The following is a 9492-nucleotide window of genomic DNA, read 5'->3' as shown; positions in this document are numbered from 1 at the left end:
TATTATGATATCAAAAGACAAAGCAGAGAATTTCAAACCATTTGCGGAGAACGTTTACAACAGACACGGACTGAAAAAAAGTTCGACTCATATGTGTCAATAAAAGTGTAAAAACCGTATTTATTTCAAATAATTTGCGAAATAAAACCCACCGTATTAGGGATTACATGGTTAGGAAACGTGATAATGTTACAAATATCTTAAAAATTTCCTCTTCGGTCATATTTTTATCCGTTTCCTCGTCAATATGCGAGAGCTTAGAGCGATGCGCGCTCCCGCGACAGGGGGTGCAAATTTGGGCAGGGGGGCTTTTCTGGGCATAACACCGGCCGCGCAGCAGGACGTCCCGGACACTTTGTCCAAGTAAAGACGCAGGAAAGAAACGCTGAGCTTCCCGAACCACAGGACAGTTCTGGGCTGAGCTGAAGTTCCCTGGAAGTGGTTTCATTTCCCCCGCCTCGGCTGGCTGCCTCTCCCCCCGCCGCAGGACTGTTGGCGGCCGCAGAAGAACAAGAAGAACCAGGTAAGTTACAGACCAGGAAGCTGCTGATGTCCCGCCGAACCTTTAGCGCTTCGTGTTGACATGAACTTCCTGCGTTTTTTCCAGTTTAAACTTTTCAGGGTTTGTTTGGCGAGTTTCAACATTTTCTATCAACATTTGTTAATGTCATAAAATGAGACAGCAATGTCTGGCTTCTGTGTAATAACCGGAAACTGCAGTGAATTTTATGTGGAGTTTATGCGGAAATATACCGTTTTGTAGTAATGAGAGTTTTATAGTTGAAATGTTTGTCTGAAGTGTTGTCATAGCCAGTGGCGGTTCTTGCATGAATGGCGCCCAGGGCGAACCTCTCCCTCTGAAACCCCCTCAGATGCTCAAAGCTGTCTGAAAATAGGGAAACTAATTTTTTAAAATATGGAGCATAATGGCCTCTCACAGGGGTTGTTTGGGCCAGACATCCAGATTTCATTTGGTTACATGCTGATTAATTTGAGATTACAGCTAGATTTAGTTTTAAAACAGCTCATTTGACTCTGAGAAGATGTTTCTATGTGCCAAGATTCTGTACATTTAATTTACTTTCTATGACCGTAAAGTATGGTGTGGTGTTGGAGCCACATTTAAGACTGCTGCGCACCCAGCATTGGCTACTTCCTTGTCGCAAGAGGCTGTATCCATTCTGAAGCTAGCTACTGATTTACATAAGGTAAGTCAGCACCAGTAACTGAGCAGTTGGTCCTGAGAAATGAGAAGTACTCTCTTGCATTAGCTCTGGAGTGTGTCTGTTAGTCTCTGTGAACTGCCTTGTTCCTTTGCTGGACATTAGCCTGGATAGGCTAGCATTAGCACTAGATATGTTGGTGTCGTCCTTGGTTGGGCTAGCAACTATTGCAACTATTGCATTCCTCGGCAGATGACCCGCGGCGCCTTCTTTCTTCTCTTAACAAAACTTTATCAAGAAAAGTGGTTGGTGGTCATGCAGTGTCTGTAAGCAGCACTGATGTGTTCTTTTTACAGACTTCACTGTAATTCAACGTGACACCAAGAATAAACGCTACTTTATGGAGCTGACGTTGGCTTCTGCCACAAAAACCATCTGACTGAGCAGATCAGCTGGAGATGAAGTGACTTCTGTGCCCTGATTTTGGATCAAACCAACTTGGAGAACCCAACCTAACCCAGAAGGGTTATGCTAAAATTTAAATGTATTATTAATATTTAGCTTTTGTTGGGTAGTACATAACAGAGTAGATTGTTATTGACTGGACATGGAAATAATCTGTAGAAAACTCAAGAAGTTGTGGATAACTGAAAGATAACTCACTACCAGGCACCTCTGCCATCCTGCCGCATGGGGCAGAAAGCCGTAGAAATCTAAAACACAGCTGGTCAGAGCTACATTATTGTTTTGATGCTCTATTTTTGGTTGTGTCTTGAGGCTGTCATGCTGGGGAGCATTGAGACCAAAATCTGGCCCAACAGTGTTCACTGAAATACGTCATCATGTTTACAGACGTTAAGCTTTTCAGCAGGAGGAATAGTTTAATCCTGCTTGGAGAAAGTTAAAAACTTTTCCTCTAAAGTTAATTTTCAGAGGGTTTGACATGAAAGTTATGATCACAGGAATGTGGAGAATGAAAAGCTTAGATTCTGAATCAGTGCAGATGCAACAGCTGAGCTAGATGCAGCTTTGTATGTCACTCCCATGTCTCATGCACCAGTCATGCAACAGTCATCCAGCCATCATGCAACCATCATACATCAGTCATGCAACAGTCATGCAACCATCATGCAACAGTCATGCAACCATCATGCAACAGTCATGCAACAGTCATCCAGCCATCATGCAACCATCATGCAACAGTCATGCAACAGTCATGCATCTTCTGCATCGTAGCTGAAATTCTGCACTGATTTACCTTACGGCTGCCGATCAGACCAGTACCAGTTTCCAGCTTTGTTTCAGGTTTGATTTGCTGATTTGATCTTTTTTTTTTAAAGAATAACATATTCAGATAAAAAAAAACTTAATAGCAAATTTAATTTTTTATTTTTTTAGAGTTTGAACCAGGTGAAACTAAAACTGCCACATGAGCAGTTCTGTTTTGAACTTACTGACAAACAAAAGTTTTCTTTATCTTAAATGCTAAATTGTATTTATTTTTCATACAGTTTTGGTTTAAGCTCTGAGTTGTTCTTTCAGCAAATTATATTATTTTAAGTTGTACTCCAGGCATTGATTAATCGGTTTACTAAATTGTTTGATGATTATTTAAATATTTGATTTGTCATAATTAATTTGATTAATCGGTTCAGCCCTAAACTGATTGGTGCATCATTAATTCATACTCCAGCCAATCAGGACATCAGGACCGTCAGTAACCTGAATATTTAATTGACTGAAAAATTCAGATATAAAGTCAGTAGCAGGATAGTGACTAAAAGTGAAATGTTAGATGTTATAAATAAAGCTCTGCGTACTGTTAGTGTCTATTATTCTGTTTCAGATCCATGTAGTAAATTTAGAACTTGCTTTTGACTTTTCAACAATTATCTTTTAAAAATCAACATCTGTTTAATTCAACACGTTTCATGCTCATCGTACGTCACGCATTGCTGAAACTGCAGACAAAAATACACAACGTATGTCCTGCAGTCAGAGGAGGCCGTATGAAAGCAGCCGCTGCGTTTCGGGCCGAATGCTCCAGCTGTGCTCTGCAGCGGGCATCAAGGCCAGCTGCTGCATGTCAGGGGTGAAAGGTCATCCTCATCTGACCACACATTTATTCTCGCATGGTGCAGCGGCACCAACTTCATAACCCACCGATGAGACAAAATATCAACATGTCGCTCAGGCAGTAAATGAATCACTAAAACACTGATGACTTTTACTGGAATATTTAGCAAAAGTATTCATAACCCATAAACTATTTCATGTTATAAAGTCCAGGAATTTATTTAAATTTCATGTGATCAGCACAAAGTCAAACTAAGACCTGTGGACCCGTCCACCAGGTCACTTCTGCACATGCTCAGTAAACAGTAGTCAGTGACTTTTCAGACAGAAAAAATCGTCCAGAAAGTGAATCAGCAGCTCAGGCTGTTTGAAGAGCAGGAAACTGCAATCAGTGCATCATAACTACAGTAACAAATTAGCAGAAAAGACTGACAGTTTTTCAGCATCATCACCTCAAGGAGCGTTGCTTTGATGACCCCAGTGCATCATGGGATTCCACATACTGTCTGTTTTCAGACAGAAACCAGAACCTCTGAAGCGGTTTTCCTCCTGGACCCGCTGCCTGATTCTCTGCGGCCGTGAACAAAAGCAACAATGTAAACCCTCCAACTGTGTTGACTTCCTCAGCCTTCCTCGGCCCACACAGTCGCCACAGAGCTCCGCTCTCTGTTTTGTCCCTTCATGAAGGTTCCCATTCTGCTGGCCGGTGGGCGGGCGGTTCTGTCTGTGCTGGTTAGATCTCACTCTGCCGGGCCTCACAATGGATCATCTGTGTTGCTACATCAACATTTAGTTATCTCCCCCTTTTCTCTGCCGCTTTAATCTGGTCCCTCCAGCGTGATCAGCAGCAGGACGGGCAGAGCGGCGCTGCTTGCTGACCAGCATGACTCACTCTGACTGTGCTTGCTGTCATTAAAGCTTCTGCCACAGCCCTTATTGCAGGCCGGCACACGGTTTGCTTTGCATTCCTGTGGACCGTCCACTCTGCTGCATGCCCGCTGCTAGCAGCACATGCTGTGCCTATATTTTCAGCTTGCTATGTGAATGGCTGGCGGTGGTTTACAGTCGGGTCTATTTGTGAGTTGGGCTGTGGTCTGCCATGTCTGAATATTCCACACCAGCAGGTTCATTTCCTCCTGAGCTGACAGTTTACAGCTTGAAGCATGTTAAACGTTTTCACATCTCTGTGGAGGAGCTCCTACGTAAACACACAGAGCTCCTGATTCAGCCTTACGAACAATAAAACTGTCATTATGCACATTTAGCTTCTGTTTTCTGTTTGCTGCAGCTCAGCTCTGAACCAACAGCTTCATGGTGGGTCTGCCTTGTTCATCTGTGGTGGTTGGTTGGTGTGTTGCTTGAACCAGAGATTTCAAAAATATGTATTGTTGTTTCATTAAAGGGAATTGGATGTTTCTACAAAAACACGGCCGTGTCAGGTAAACATCCCTTATCTTAAGCCTGAGCAGCGACAGCAAAGTCAAGGTTTTCTGTACCTGAAGGATTTCCTATTATTCTTCTTTCCCCCATGAAAATGTAAATTTGGAGCCAAAACTTAACTGTTATCTCAACAAACTTTGCACAAAATTGTCCCCTGTGTTAAATCAAATGTTTTTAATTTAATCAAAAGTGGGCGTGGCCAACTGCTCTAAATAGAAATGGACCAAATCATAGAGATCTGCAATCTGTTTATTTCACTTTCATTCATTTACAGAACAACTGGTTTGCTTCCTATTTATTTTGCAAACAGCTCCTACTGTGGATGTACAGAAATAGGAAAACATATTGATAACGATGTTGATCATGATTTAATCTCGCTTGATTAAACTCTCTTCCATAAATGTTCAGATCTTTACTAATTGTGAGCATTAAAGACGGTGAAATTCAACCCAAGTGACGGAATATTTTTAAAGACCCAACTTTTACTGCCTGTTGCATAATTTATTATAATCTTCCAAATTGTGGCCTGAACTGCCTTTGGCATCTCCTCTGGCTGTTTGCTGTTGCTCTTAACTCACTTTTGTTGTTGTTCTCAGTAGGGCTGAAACGATTCCTCGAGTGATTCGAGTACCTCGATTATTAAAATTCCTCGAGGAAAATGTTCCTGCCTCGAAGCTTCGTTAATTTATGTTTTATCATTTAGCGCACCGTGTTTCAGCCGGAACATTATTTGCGTTGCGCGGAGCTCTGACTTCCGCCTCTGAGTTGTTGACGGAAGCTACGTGTTAGCGGCATAACGTCCAATCTTCAAGTTCGGCCCGCGGGGATTTTACTAATTGGTGATAATTCCGGGTTTTCATCGTTTTTTGTGGGACCAATAAACATCCTTAAAATGACCGGCGCTTTGCCGGGAGTTCGGCAGCCTTTCTGCTCCGGAGCTGCTGGTTGAACGGCGGGAAGAAGCTGAGGAGGATTTCTACAGGTGAGCGGAGAGACGGAATACGGCGGGCGGCTGAGGGTTGATGCTTACAGGGTAAGAGCAGCTTTACGGACGAACCGCACAATAAACTTATATCATCCCGGTCTGAACAAACGGGAGGCGGAACATGGCTGGTAGATGAGTTTCTGAACGGAGGAGCCGTAAATATCCCGTGTTGCTCCCCCGGTCTACAAAAAAGTAACTGGTAGGGAAGCTCAAATGTGGAAAAAATAGACTGATGTTGATATCCGACAGTAACACTGGTGTTATGGAAGATTTACCAATATTTTATTTCATAATTGTTTTTATCCGATTACTCGATTAATCGTAAGAAAAATCTATAGATTACTCGATCACTAAAATAATCGTTTACAATAGCCCTAGTTCTCAGTTTGTTTTATACTGTTTAAAGTATTGTTTTAATATTTTGTTCTAATTTTATTGAGTACTGTTGGATTTATTTATTTTTACTATAAAACATTGGGATTCATTGTGATGGCGGCACTTTTGACATTTCTCTGACATTCGGAAAAATATGGTTTATTAATTTTAGCATAACTCCGGTTATACTTGGCCTATTAACACAATTTAAAAACTGGTGTGTAGTTTATAATGTGCACTTTAAGCTCAAGTTGAAAGTGAGACTGAGGGAGGCGGAGTCTTGCTGCTATGCCGTAACAATCTAGACGTTAAAAAGAGCTATAAGGCTATGGACCTCTATGGTTTAACGGATCGATATTCGCGGATGAAAAATCGATACTTTCCGAGGGCGGAAAATATCGATATATATCGCCGAATCGATTTATTTATACAGCCCTAGCCACTAAACAGTAAGAGCCACCAGTGCAGCGCAGACTGAGAGCAAATGATTTAACTAGGCCAGACTTAAAGCCTGTGCAGAATGCAGATTTAATCAAAATCGGTTTGATTTATGAAAAGTAGTTTAATTGTGTTTTTCTCATAAGTAAGTAAATATTACATATTGCCTTTTGCCAAAGACAGTAATTGTCTGGGATTTGGGGATTTAATTTTAGCCAAATTTTCTCATTAAAAAGTAAAAATTATTTTCTCACTCGTCAAATATTTAAGACTGAAAGATTTGAACTGATGTTTTCTTAATTTTTCCTTTGAGTTTTGCAGAGAAAAGGCGTTTCTGCCCTGAAAGGAGCTTTTCTCGGAGCAAGTCCACTGACTAAAGAAGACTTGCTGCTTCTGCAGCAAGTGAGATGTTGCAGAAGCAAACTACTAATTCCTCTGATTAAACCTACATGCACAGCTGCATGCGCGGATCTGCTGCGCAGCAGCCGCGCTGCGTCCACACCTGGATGTGCTGAGCTCCCAGAAAGATCATGCAAGAGACGTTCTGCTACCAGATCTGATCAATAATCAATGTTCATACAGAAACATGGCCCAGTGATTTGCATGGTGTGGAAAACATGAATGGAGTCAAACAGAATGAGAGTATTTAAGTGGAGTTCACATCAGAAAACAGGCTGTTAAAATCACAGAACAATTATTGTCTTGAACTTTAAATAAAGAGTTTCTCAGAGGAGGCCGAGCTTAAAAAAGCCTTTGAGCAGAGAAGAGGATTAAAAGCTCTACAGGGATGATGAGCCGCTTTGGCAGCTGAGCAGATACATTTATTTTGGGCCTTTTGAAGACAAACCAGCTTTGTTGTTGACTGCAGAAATATTAAAATAGTTTTTTTAGCTGTTCTAGCAAACAGCATATGAAAACAAAGAGAGTGGAGGAGAAACAAACAGATGGATAAACCTGAGAGCCAAAAGCAACATGAAGACGGTTATTAACTGAAGAGTGTAGAAACATTTCAGTTCACATTTTTAGTTTTAAGACTGATGACATGAACCAGTTTGTTTTAAACCTCCTGATCTGTTGTGACATTATAACACTGCTGACCTGAGCATCCACCACTGAAGCCATTTCATTGGATATCCAGTATTAAAGCCGTAAAGCCAGTAGAAAATCATTTTACTCATTTGTTTTAGCAGGGATTTCGTGCTGCTGCAGACCGATTTTATAATTATACGTGAAAATGTCTCCAGTGCCTGGAAGCAGGACTTTGATCATGCAACGTGTTGAGTGCTTGTAACATCTAAGCTTTGTGTCTTTATCATGTAGGTGCACTGAAAAACTAAAAGATCTGACAGAAAGTTTAGTTGGAGCGCGTTAAAGACGGACAGGGATCCCCGCCGTTAGATGTAGAAGAAACGAAACCGAATCACACGTTGTGCTTCTTTTAACCAAATAAACATCAAATATACTTTCAGTTTCATTTGCAGATCTGTTGCAGAAAGCTTTAATGGCAGAAAGCCTTGAAGACTAAATTTAGAGGCTGGCTGATAAAAACTGAGGTGACTCAAAAAAGAGCATCTTAAATTACCTCACAGACGGCTGCAGCATCTCACTGTCAGTCACCATGCAGGATTTAACCATATGGATACAACTATTTGGTGCTTTTCACGGTGGTTTTCAGTAAAGTTGTCCGTATTCTTCTTTGCCTTTGTGTTTAATTTGTGTGTAATTAAGCTTTGAATATCACAATGTTTAAAGGAAAACTGCTGAGTTGAATTGGAGGCTGCAGATGAAGCAGCTGCCACCCACTCGGCCTGCAGACACACGCGGGCGGCTCCTCCTGCCCCGCCGTCTCCCTGGTTACCCATCAGGCTTTTAGACATGCATCCGTCTCAGAGGATGAAGTGAAACACAGTGTTCGGTTTCTCAGAATGACCAATATTTTTGTTCTGGTTAATGCTGAACATGTGTCTGTTTGTCCTGCTAGCATGCTAAAGGAGATCCAGAAAGTTAGCATCTGGAAAAATAAGTTTGGAAATGCTACTTATTTCCTTTAATATAGATTTTTTTCTTTTGATACCTTCCTACTGAGTCTATACAAATAAAACCTGCAAGATTTCAAATATCATGCAGCCCTATTATGAACCAATTTAAACTGATTTTGCAAGCGAGTGTTGTTGGACTTATAGGTTTTACTTCCTTTCTTTCAAAATAAGAGTTTCCAACAGGGATCAAAGTGAAAGACCTGACTTGGATATAAAACATCGTGGTGTTTTTATATCGCTCCACATGCCTGTTTGCTATCAAAATGCAAAAGCTACAACTGTGTCTTGTATTTGTTTAAATCCAGTTGTTGCTATATTTACATGAATCTCCTTTTGAAAACAAGCAGATGTTAAACATACTTTTCATTAAACCTACATTTTTGTTTGTAAAAATATACTTTTTATTGGTCTGATATAACATTCAAAGTTTTAATGCTGAGTTTTCATTAAGCAGGAAATCATCATTCCTAAGAGAAAACATCAGATGTTTAATTAATCTTCACAATGTGTTTCAACTGGTGATTTAGTTACTGAAATAAATTAACTTTCTAATAATATTCTAATTTGTTGAATGGGTCTGTATACCGTTTTTATCCTTCACTACAATGATTCAATATGACCAACATATTGAGTCCTTTGAGTTCAATATGTTGGTCATCGCTTCAGACAAGTTAAAAATCCTAAAAAAAAGAAAAAGAAGAAAGTTGGAGTTGAGAAATGAATCACATCTTTTCCACTTTTATTGGCTCAACTTCTCTCTCCTCAGGTTTGAACCGTGTGTCTTTGGCAGTGAGGCTGAATTGAAAAGGTCCTGAATCTTTAATTTGGTGCGATCTTTGAAGTAGCCGCTGTGATTAGCTGTGCACCAAGGAGCCTCATTGGAAAAGACAGAGCCAGCTCTCATGCAAGGCCTCTAATCAAAAACAAGTCAGTGAGTCACTCTGCGGCCCGGTGCTCCATAAATTGAGACCCCACC

At 40.8% G+C, this 9492-nt stretch overlaps 1 protein-coding gene across 2 annotated transcripts in view; it reads left to right on the top strand.

The window, feature by feature from the left end:
- The first annotated feature begins 331 nt into the window (after positions 1 to 331).
- tspan9a (tetraspanin 9a) overlaps positions 332 to 9492 on the top strand; it is a 220932-nt gene continuing 211771 nt past the window's right edge. For both annotated transcript variants that reach the window (XM_081608386.1, XM_081608387.1), the window contains exon 1: positions 332 to 523. The gene's annotated coding sequence lies outside the window, so the exon portion shown is untranslated. The remainder of the gene's footprint in view (positions 524 to 9492) is intronic.

This window comes from Poecilia reticulata, chromosome 6, assembly GCF_904066995.2.
Source record: "Poecilia reticulata chromosome 6, P_reticulata-male-v2, whole genome shotgun sequence".
Taxonomy (NCBI): Eukaryota; Metazoa; Chordata; class Actinopteri; order Cyprinodontiformes; family Poeciliidae; genus Poecilia; species Poecilia reticulata.
Note: the sequence above shows the minus strand (reverse complement) of the source record. Positions and strands in the feature narration are given on the sequence as shown.